The 12322-nt window shown below is 35.8% G+C and overlaps 1 protein-coding gene and 1 long non-coding RNA gene across 2 annotated transcripts in view; one reads left to right on the top strand and one right to left on the bottom strand.

Moving 5' to 3' along the window:
- The window catches only part of LRRTM4 (leucine rich repeat transmembrane neuronal 4), a 705057-nt gene that overhangs the window by 613335 nt on the left and 79400 nt on the right, over window positions 1-12322 (top strand). The window lies entirely within an intron of this gene.
- Window positions 1-12322, bottom strand: part of LOC122215070 — a 29438-nt gene that overhangs the window by 8953 nt on the left and 8163 nt on the right. The window lies entirely within an intron of this gene.

Raw genomic sequence — 12322 nt, 5'->3', positions numbered from 1 at the left:
TTATATATTTAAGCATAGAGCAGATTTTCTTTTGAGTCATAAATTCAAAACCAGCATAATTCTTTAATCCTCATCCATGCTCTTGTTTGAAACTATAAATGTTAAATGCCTTTATTACCATTGATAACTTGGATTATTATGTTTTATTACAATTCCTTTTTAAAAGGAAAAGTGAAAGTAGGGAAGTACTTTTCTCAAATAAGCAAATGATTACCCCATCAGCCTGGCAGATTTCAATGCCTATGTCAAGTTTAAGGAACAGCAAAGGCCAACACAAATTTCTCAGGAAAAGGCAGAGATTGTGGCTGTTGAAAAGACTGCATTGACACTTGAGCTGAGAAAGCAACGTACTACAACAAATGGACTATCAGGAAGAGACTGAAACTGAATAAACAAGACCATTTTAATGGAGAAGTAGAATATAACTTCATGCTTCCTGGAGGTAAGTGACATGTAGCACAGATATGGGAAGAAAAATCACATCATTTAGTGGTGTGCAGGAAGACTTTTGATGATTCTAAAATACTTTTTAAAAGTTAGTCTTGGGCTAATGTTCCTGTACTTTATAGTTTCCTGCATTCTTGGAATTTTACAATATAAGAATATACAGAATATGTATTTAATGAAATCATTAAATTATTAATGATGGTAGGATTGAAAATGACCTTATTCCCCAAATAATACAATATGTCTGAATTTAGACAAATGGAAATCAATACCTAAAGAGGCAAAATGATTTGTCAAAAAGTACCTACCACTTAAATAGTCAGATCTTCCTATTTTGACCCTCAAAAAAACTATTTCCTCTGTAAAAACTGGGTCATTCACTTTCAAAGAGAAAGTGACTTGATTTGTTTCCTTTTTACTTGTTAGTATTTCTATATTATAATCAGACCTTTTATCTGTTCTTAATCTTATTACATCTTATATAAAGTCTATACTTAGTCTACATTCATTACCAAGTTGTTATCTCTTTCCTTCTGGTCCCTGATTCTTCCTTTTTAAAATCACAACGTTTTGTTTTTATATTTTGGTGTTTTTTTATTTATTTTGAGAAAGAGAAAGAGTGGGCACATGTGTGAGCTGGGGAGGGGCAGAGAGGGAGGGAAAGAGAGAATTCCAAGCAGACTCCACACCATCAGTATAGAGTCCAATGTGGGGCTCAATCCCATGAACCATCAGATCATGACCTGATCCAAAATCAAGAGTTGGATGCTTCATCAACTGAGCTACCCAGAAACAGCTGATCACAATATTTTAAATCTGGGGAAATATACTTACATTTCTGGAGCTCATAGAAAGAAGTTTTAAATCACTATTTAAATCACCCTTTTATCAATATGGCTTTGTTCTCTTCTGCTTTTTATACAAAAAATTAGTAAGAAAGGATAAAATAGAATTGAAATACAGGAAACTATAGCTGAGTCCTACTCTTGTGGGGGTTTCCTGTGGGATACATGTCTATGATGGTCTGACTTTCATATATTCATATGTTCCGCATTGCATTTATATGAAAGTGCACTGTTGCTGTTTTTAACAAAATTTTACATTAGCTCTTTACCTATTTCCTTGGCTTTTATGAAAGTATGCCCTTTTAAACAACTTTTAACTGATTTCCTTTAATTCAATCGTATTACATTGATCTCTAATAAATAAATAAGCACATATTTTAGGTATTACAAGAACAGACTAGCAAAATGTTCCCACAATGAGGAAACATGTGACATTTGAGGATAAAATTACAAAAAGACAAAATGTCAATGAGCAATTGGGAAGATTCCTTCAGCAATGCATCAGAGTGCTGCCTTAGATAATTCTTGGCACTATGAGCATATCCTAAATTTTTATCAAGTATAATTTTTACATAACTACTGAAAGACCATTAATAATGACTTATCTGAATAAAAAAAGAAAATGGCAATTGATATCCATACAATTCTGTCAGGACTCCTTTTCTCTTCAGTAGGTAAGATGGCTTAGTCCTTACAGCAAACAATTCCTCCAGTGACAAGTATTGAGTAATGTATCAACATTTTGCTTCATAAACTAAACACTGATTGTCAGCTGGAAATTTCCAATAACAGGGAAATTGTGCTGGTCAGAAGACGTGGATGTCTGTCACCTTAAAGATTATTTTTATTATTTCAGTTTTATATCTATTTCTTGAGTTGCTGAAACCTTGGTTTCTTGATAATTTAATTCACATGAGCCAATAATTTAAGTCCTCAAATCCCTGGGATACTTAATAGTTCATTTTCAGAATTTCAAAACTTTGGTTTTCTTCATACAGCTGTCTTAGAAACCAGTTTGAAGCTCTTCTCTAGCAAAAGACTGTATTGTCTTCAAACCCAGCCCATAAAAAAACTAACTGCTGTTGAACTTATATTTAAAACATAACTGTACATATTTTTCAAAGCAATTTTTTATATTGTCATCTTAATTGTAGTTCATACAAAAAAACATAAAGCAGGAAGGGCTGAAAAGCATTATCTTCAACTTCGTGAGGAAGTGAAGGGTATGGGTTGAATGTAAGGACGTTGGACTTAAAAGACTGAGACAGAATCCCAGCTTTGTCACTTGTTAACTGTTTCTTTAAGTTATTTACACTCTTCTCCCTCAGTTCCCCAGTTATAAAAGAGAAATAACATTACCACCTACTCATAGGGTTGTTCTGAGCAATACCTGTAAACACATTGAATACACCTCAGTACATATTAGACACTCAATAAATGGTAATTGTTATTTATATTAAAGTATTGCCCCTTAATGGAAAAATGAGACACAGAGAAGTTCCAACGATGTGCAAAAAGCCAAGAGACATGGCTAGTGACAAAGTTGGATTTAGAACTCACTGTCTTCCAACTCATATGCCCATATGCTATATCCTTTGCATTTCCCTAATATATGGTAGTGTATGATTAAGTGCAAAATATATAGACAATAAAAAGTATCATGAAATGCATATGGTCAATCATATATGCCATGTTTTCTGCCTTTGCAAACTGGTAATTCTAAATTTAAAAAAAAATTTAATGTTAATTTTTGAGAGAGAGACAGAGAGAGAGAGACAGAGAGAGAGAGCATGAGTAGGGGAGGGGCAGAGAGAGAGGGAGACACAGAATCTGAAGCAGGCTCCAGGCTCTGAGCTGTCTGCACAGAGCCTGATAGGTGCTCCACTCGTGAACTGCCAGCTCCTACTCGTGAATTGCAATACCATGACCTGAACCGAAGTCAGTTGCCCAACTGACTGAGCCACCCAAGCACCCATATAAATTTCTGCTGGGAGTTTTCAAACTTGCAGAAGCTACTCACTGGATACAAATATTTTTTATGAATATATTAATATGACATATGAATCTATAATATATTTTATATGATAATATACAGATAACGTTTGTAAATACATGTATTTCAAACAAAAGGGGTAGAAACAATTTTTTATACTAGGACAGTATAAAATTTATTTTGTTAACAAGATGAAATATTTTTGCTATGAATTTTTTGTCATAATATTTTTATAACAGAAGAAATGCATGTTTATTTTTGAATGACCAATTCTTACCTCTTTTATTAGTGCATAGATTTTATTTCAGCCATATATATATATATATACATATATATGTATATGTATGTAAATATATATATGTATGTGTGTGTATATATATATGCACACATACATGTATATATACCTAATATTTTTATTTTATATCTTTAGTTTATATTTTGTAAAAACACTAAGCAAATATATAGCACATTTAGCTTAATAATACTACAGGGAGGGGCACCTGGGGGCTCAGTGAGTTAAGCCTAGTACTTTGGCTCAGGTCATGATTTCACAGTTCATGAGTTCCAGCCCCGCACTGGGCTCTGTGCTGACAGCTCAGAGCCTGGAGCCTGCTTCGATTCTCTATCTCCCTCTCTCTCTGCCCCAACCCTGCTTGCACTCTGTCTCTCTGTGTCTCTGTCTCTGTCTCTCTCTCTCAAAATAAATAAAGATTAGAAAAAATAAACAGGGGCGCCTGGGTGGCTCAGTTGATTAAACGTCAGTCTTTGACTCAGGTCATGATTTCACGGCTGGTGAGTTCAAGCCCTGCGTTGGGCTCTGTGCTGACAGCTCAGAGCCTGGAGCCTGCTTCGGATTCTGTGTCTCCCTCTCTCTCTGCCTCTCCCCACTCACATTCTGACTGACTCTCTCTCAAAAATAAATAAACATTTAAAAAAAGTTAAAAATAAATAATTAAATAAATAAGATATATTTAAAAAATAGTACAGAATATTTTCAAATAATTTGGTATATGTTGTTTTTAATGATAATAAATATTTTATTGATAAATAAGCCATAATTTATTTTAAGGATTAACATATTAAACATTTAGGTTGTTTCCTGTTTTGTTTTTTTCTAATAGGACACCTGCAGACAAATTTCACAAGACAAAAATTAACCCTGAAATAGAAATTTCTAGAAATAAAATTTCCAAGATAAAGTCTAGGCATATTGATAATGCTTTTGATATGTGTGCCCTAATATTTCTTAGTAATAGATGTGCCTATTTAGATATTTACATTTAATATAGATAAGAGACTTAGCCAGCATTTCAACCAATAGGGATATTGTATCTAACATAATATTACTTGAAAACATATAAATTACTTTTTTAAAACCTCATTTTTTTCTGGATGTATTTCTTTGATTACCAGAGTGATTGGGTGATTACCAGAGTGATCATTTGTAGTTCTATGAATTGTTCATTTCACTTTCCCACTTTCAGATATTCCTGATTAGACTTTATCCGAATAAGTTGTCCTATTGTCACTTACCCTCCAACAGCCGAATTTCCTGTATCTTGAGGCACCATGTCCCACGGGGCCCTATTATGAATCTCCCACAGACCCACACGGACCCACACTGACCAAATGTGCAACAGAAGGATGATTTCTCATCTTCCAAATTAATGTTCTCAGATCTACTTTCTAGGCTCATCTGCATTCCGTTTTCAGAAAATGTTTTTAACAGTTCGGCATGGTGATATCATCATTTGCTAGTTTTTATTTTAAGTTAGATTAAAAATTATCTGACTTTTTAATGTGCTTTTGGTGTGCTCGTTAAACTCAGTGTGGAGGGCAAAAAGAGGCTGGTGTAAGTGAAGTGCATCTTCTCCAGCAGTAACTTCTTCCCAGAATGTGTTTGTAACTCTGTTTTGATTTTAAAGAAAACTTTATGAAGTATTTGATGTGATTCTCCTTTTGTCAAATAAGAGAAAATTTTAGAGCAAACATTGCCTTTTATAATGAAGTAGAAAATCTATAAAATTTTAAAAGCTTTGGCTCTGTCATTTAAGGGGACAAAATGTTTTGTTGTGGAATACTCTAAATCCTAAGGGGAAATTGATCTCATGGAGCACGAGTTAGCATTAAAGGGCTGTCAATGAGCATAAGGCAGGGCATTCATAAATATCAATCTTTGTCCTAGACATGGGTCAGTAACCATCTCCAGTTATTTCAGCAATGATGTTCACTGCCTTAACAACTGATGACCTACAAGGGCTCCCTGATCCTGTGCCTGTTCCCTCTTTTCCTCCTCTCTTTTTGTTCACTTTGTTCCTGATGACTCCTCAGTCAAGCCTCTCAGGCTTCTGACCAAAAGGCGTTTGTTCTAATAATTCCCTCTGCCCAGAATGCTCTACTTCCAGATATCCACTTGGCTGATCTTTCTTCTCTTTCAAACCTTGGTCAAATGTCACCATCTCAATGCATCCTAGCTGGGCCATTTTATTTATTACTGAAGTTTGCCTGCTCTGGCCACCAGACTCTATCTTCCTTACTCTAATCTGGTGTTTCTTTCTCTTTTTTAAAATAATACTTATCAACTTTAAAAATGTTACATAATTCCGGGGCGCCTGGGTGGCTCAGTCGGTTAAGCGTCTGACTTCAGCTCAGGTCACTATCTCACGGTGTGTGAGTTCAAGCCCCGCGTCGGGCTCTGGGCTGATGGCTCAGAGCCTGGAGCCTGCTTCCGATTCTGTGTCTCCCTCTCTCTCTGCCCCTCCCCCGTTCATGCTCTGTCTCTCTCTGTCTCAAAAATAAATAAAGGTTAAAAAAGAAATTTAAAAAAATGTTACATAATTCCTATGTAAAATAAGCTGTGTAAATAAACTATGATTATTTTTGATGGTCTTTCACTTTCTTCTAGAATTTCACTTCCATTAGGGCAGAGATCTTTTCTTCTGTTTTGCACACTGGCGTGTCTCAAATGCCCTGACTAGCAACTGCCATATAGTAGGTGCTCAATAAATATTAAAAAAATAGAGAGAGACATCTTAAATAGGGAGTCTAGAGCAGACTCAGTAGCTCAGCGTTTGTTATCAGGTACCCAGGCAGTGGCGTGCTGGATATTTAGTGATTGGTAGTTTCAATACAGCTATGGTGGGAATATTTACACCATTAAAATTGGCAAACAAAACAAATGAAAACTTTTTTTTTCCCCTCAGAGAGTGTGTTATAAGCACGCATCTGGACCCAGGTCATCCATTCTTTTGTTTCTACCATGCTCATTGACTAGGATGTTAGTCACTGTGCTTTGTTACTTTGTGACTGAAGGTGACTGCCACTTCGACAGTATCATGACTCATTTTAAAGATTTATGTGTTTGTTGAGGGAAAGTGAAGCAAACTCTCAGCATGACTAGCTCTTTCATCAGACAGCCAAAGCTCTCTCTGAAGGCTCCTAAAAGATTAGTGCTAACTTTTCATTGGCCCATATTTGTCACAGGATCATCTGTTACCTGCACAGGAGATTGAGAAAGTAAATGTCTGGCAATGGGAAGTATTCTACCACTCTTGCCTTCATGTGATCATAACTCATCTCCTGAGATTGTAATGTATCCGTGAACATAATCAAGAATTAGCTCTAGGAAAGAAGTGGAGTAGGAAGCCTGTAAGATTGCCAACTCAGAGTGGTTACTACTATAGGCAGACCATGATGAAGGATTTTCTTAAGTACTGAACTCTTTAAGAGAAAGGCAAATGAGCATCTGAAACTTTGAGGAGAGGCAGATGGAGAAAACTTTTCAACAATATTCACAACTGGGAGGGAAAGGCAACTTGATTTTGTGGCATTGAGAAAACACATTCCCTTAGATTCCATGTATAGTAGGTTAGCAGCATGTAGGATCATCTATAATACTGCAATTGTATTTGTCCTTGAACAACACCAACATAGTTGTGTGTGTGTGTGGGGGGGGGAGGGGGTTGTTGTTTTCTTTGCCCTCTGGAAAATGGCTTCATCTTTGATTTATCCTAACACTTTTTTGAGGTATCACATACCTAAATTTTAAAAGGGTTTAAAGTACTACTTTCAAGATATTTCGTCTTTAGAATTAACACATTTTTTTCTGTGCCCAAGTATTTGCCATTTAGCCTATTTTAAATATTACTGTAGAGAGGTCACTTTTAAGTACATGTTCTGGGTAGCATTTCATAGACAAATTGTCCACAGCTGAACAGTGTTCCCATTCAAAGACCGCTTTAATATCCAAAGGGCAAGGACCAGTGTTTGGTTTGTCCTAGAAAAAAATCAGCGAGAAAGCAATTGAGTTCTATTTAGATGGTGACAGGTGCTCTCAACAATTTGGATGTTGAAATAAAGGCAGACTTGTATATAAAAAAAAAAAACAATCTAGGAGACTGAGAGCCTATCTCAATTCAATCAGTTCTGTTGATTATATTTCTTGAACATCTCTTGAATCAATTTTTTACCTCTCCTTCTTCACCACAACTATATTAGTGACAATAGCTCCTCCCCAACGAATCCTCCACACTGTGCCCAACCTTATCTCTCTAACACCAAATTTTATTACACCCAAGTTCTGCTACACACGAAACAAAACTGAAAAATCTTTAGCGTTTCCCAAGATAAAGCCTAGATTTTTCAGCATAGCATAAAGCTTTCAATAGACAGGTACAAGTTATGAATGAATCTTACGTCATCTCTTACTATTCAGCTTGCTCTAAGACACAGAATCCCATCTTTTTCTGAGAATAAACCATACTCATGCTCATTTTTGCATACATTGTTTCTCCTAATATCAAGATCTTCCCGTCTGAAAAAAAAAGCTCTTTTTAATTAATTTCCAGCTTCCTCATTCATATGTTCTCAAGCCTACCATCCCTTCCACGGAGCTGTTTTCCACATCTCTTTTTGTAATAACATTTAAGGCAAGTTTGGTCATGAATTGTATTATATTATTTACATTTATTTGTTTGGGTATCAGTATCTCCCATCTCACTCTGAATTATCTGACCAAAGGGTTAAGGGTACTGTTTCATTTTTGCATGTTTCAGGGCAAAGAAAGTTGAGTCTTATTGGATGAATGGATTAAATAATATTTATTACAAATTACCTGTTTCACCAGAAAAAAATAGCTTTTTTTTCCAAAAGAGAGCTCGTAAGCAAACATTAATTTGATAAATAATAACATGAGAGTATACAATTGCATCCTAAATGATGCAGACTAAACTCACTAAAAATATTCAGAAAAGGAAGTAAATGAAATCTGATGTGATTATTATTAAAAGTTCCTGATGAGGACTGGGGCATCACTTGGATCTTAACATAAAAGTCAATTTTGTGTAGTCTAGGACAAAAGGACAAGAAACAATGCCAAAAGGTGGAGATGACTCTGAGAATGGAACGAACCAATAATTATAGCAGGAGCTTAGGTTGAATGGTGCTTCCAGTTTATTCTGGGTCGTAGTAAGAGAAACGATCTGATAGAAAATGTGTTACGGAAGGCTGTTAAGTTTGGAATTGGAAGACTGGCGTTGGAATCCAATAACTGCTTACTCATGTATGACCTTCAGTAAGTTGTGATGATAGCATTAAAAAATGCAGGTGAAATTCTCTAGCATAACAGGTAGTAGATAGTAAATGTTCAAAATTAGTAGTTTACTGTGAATAGGATTTAGAAGAAATGAAGCTTCCTTAGAACTTTCATGCACAGGCAACATAATTCAACTTTAAGTAAAAGTGAGTTATGTTATATCTCCACAGTCATACTCCACTTTCGGTTGCAATCCTAGAGATTGTTTTGTAAATGATTAGCAAATAGGGTCAAAATTATAGTGTAATTCAGGATCAAATTTACCACATCGCAGGGAGATAACATCACTTCAGGAAAATGCTCTTAGGAAAACACAAGGTGTCAAATAAACAAATTAACTAAATAAGCATGCAAGTTTCCTTAGCAGAGTACACATCTAGAATTTGAAAGAGCTTGAAGGTCATCAACTCTGACTCTGCCAAATTGTTGGTAAGAGAACTGATCCCTGGGGAGATTAAGCAACAACCTAAAGCTGCAGTTCGTTTAGCAGGATGACTTCTAGAACATGGCTTCTCAATCTCCATGATCTCTAAACCAGTACTTCCTTCCCACAGGGTCTAGGTGGGAAACTATCAGCAACTGTAAAATCAAGCCCTGTATCTCTGTCTTTAGATCTTTTAGGTAACCCACTTGTGCTCAGTATAAACCCATTTTTAAGGCATGAAGAGATGCCCAGACAAAAACTCAAATTACATTTGCAGCAAAACCCCTGCTATTTCAGTACATTAGCTACAGATTCAATAAAGGTAAAGTGGTTGTTAAGCTTTTCAGCTTGAATGGCATCATTTTTTTTATTGCACTTGGAAGAAAAATGTGGTGGCACCCACCCAAAATCATAAACCGGAGCATCTAACAAAAGATGCTGTGAGCCTTGAGCTCCATTATAATTTCAGATTTGGTGTGCTTCCCACTCTGTAAATCACCTGAAATTTACAGCTGCACCTGCAAACCCAAGCACGAGGCTGAACTCTTAGATAAATAGAATTGCTCACAGTGTTCCTTGAATGTGCACTGTTAGCAAAACTGGGCCCTCAGCCCAAGTGGGGCTCCAGACTTACCCAAACTGGCTGCTTCTACTTAGTCAAAATCAATTGGAGCTTTGGGGATTAAATATATTTATAAATAATGTCAATCTTTTAGATGTCTCAAGAGAGTCCCCAATAAGAAATGGAAAATTAAATTGTTATGCCATAAATCTTAGTTGTGATATTTGATCCATTTCTAGATTTCTCTGGCTTTTCCATTACCCCTATCCTTATTAGGGATGGACAAATTTAATTTTTAGAACCACTTAAGCATTAACAGAATCTATTGAGAAAGCTATGCATATAATATTGGAGTCGGTGCTATGACTCCATGTGCACATTTACATGTGTGTGCACACACACACACATATGATAACATGTAACATGGGTCCTACTCTTCAGATGAACAGAGGAAGGGAGAGGAAAGTGACACTTGTTAAGTGCCTGCTATGTACAGTGTATTTAGTATATAATGGAGAAATAGATATAACTTCCATTTCCTCCTCTGTGAGGTGAGCATAGCATAATGTACATAGATGTTGAATCACTGTTGTACACGAAAAACTAATATAACATATGTGTTGAGTACATGCAAATTTAAAAATTAAAATAAGGCAAAATTAGATAAAACTAAAATTATGATCTAAATAATAACCAAACCACAAAGAAATGTAGCATTTAATCCTTGTAGTAATTGTGAATCTTAGTTATTGTCATCTTCAACTATAAAATGACAAAACTGAGGATTAGAGTTATGCATGAGTTTGCTCAACATTACTCAATTAGTAATGCTACCAATATTTGAATCTACTTATTTTAGATCCTGATCTGTGATTGATCCTTGCTGTCATCTTCTGATCTTATCCAATGTACAACTCCTTGATTTTCACTACGTTTCTATTAAATGTATCTCTTTATGGAGCATATGGACCAGTCAGTAGGTCTTGGAGAGGTGGATACGATGTGAATGGCTATAAAGGAGTTAAAGATATGGTATGAGAGTGCAAATGGGATAAAAGGCTTTGGGTAGCACAAAAAACCTTGTTTGGCTAGAATAATGTGTTTAACTTGAAGACCCCTAAGAGAGAAAGTTGGAATTTTGAAATCAGATTGAGAAGGATCTAAAATGGTGGAGAGTTCAAAATTCAAGGAATAATAATTGATCATCCATTACTACCAAGTGATTGTCCCCATGAGCATGAGGACATAGTTCTCTCCACCATCATCCATAGCTGTGCTCCAGGAGTCAACTCCTGTCACTGCCCTCCACCAATCACTTTCCTTCTCATGTGGAGAAGAAGGCAAAATACACTTATAAATCAGTTCTTTGTATGACAAGAATATATCATTAGCATTTCTTTTTTTTTTTTTTCCTTTTTGGTATATTATTTTGAACTTCTAAGGCATTGCTGAACATTAGTTTAAATACTGTGAAACAACCAAAATTTTAAGATACAGTCTCAAATACAAGGAGATTATAACTTACTTGCAAACATTTGTTAATAAGGTATTTTGGTTTGGTCTAAAATGTAAGAAACTTTCTTTAAACTTATTTGCTAAGGAAGAATTGGATAGGGATTACTGATCAGCATGATTATTTTTCATTAACCTATTATTCCTTTTTAAAAGTCACCTTCTATAGAAGTATGATTAGCAATATATTTATTTTATGAAGTTTTGTTACCATCATTATTCTTAGAAATGCATAGAATTTATTTGGAATATCAGTTTGGAATATCAACCTGATAAAATCTGTCCATTTGTAATTATCCAGAATACATATTATTAGTTTTGAGCAAGAAGTTACTCTAGTTGAGGGTGTTTTTTTTGTTTTCCATGGTACCTGGACCAGGATAAATAGAAGGGAGTAAGGGAGCTAGGGCCCAAACTTTAAGGAAGTCTTCAGCAGGTTGGCAGAAGTGTGGGGTCAGCCCCTGAGAGTTAGTGCCTCCTTAAATCTTGTCCCCTGGTGCCTCACTCACATCACCCCAGTCTCTGCAATAGCTCTTTTGGAATTATTTCCCTGCTTTATCAGCTTTCTTCCAGATTTCCAGTGCTTTCCCATGATGACTAGCTTCTGAGATGTCCTTTCTCACTAGAACCCTGAACCTCAATCATATGTAGGAGTTTCCCTCTCTCTTATTTCCATTTCGAATCTCCACTTGTTTCTACACCATTCATGGGGAGAACACTGTCACATAGACAATTTTATAAAGAGCCATTTCATTTTTGAGATAAAGAAGACTAAAAGAATTTGATGTTAGCTCCCCAGGTAGTACTTGCATCTTATCGAAAACTACCAGAATGCTAAGGAATGTATTTTTCGTGTCTTCAATATCCCCTCCATCTTCGTGCATTTGCTCACAGGACCTGATCCCACTGTCCACCTACGGCCTGCAGCTGAGGCCTGCCTCCTGGG

The sequence above is a fragment of the Panthera leo genome, chromosome A3, assembly GCF_018350215.1.
Source record: "Panthera leo isolate Ple1 chromosome A3, P.leo_Ple1_pat1.1, whole genome shotgun sequence".
Taxonomy (NCBI): domain Eukaryota; kingdom Metazoa; phylum Chordata; class Mammalia; order Carnivora; family Felidae; genus Panthera; species Panthera leo.
This window is presented reverse-complemented; position numbering and strand designations above follow the sequence as displayed.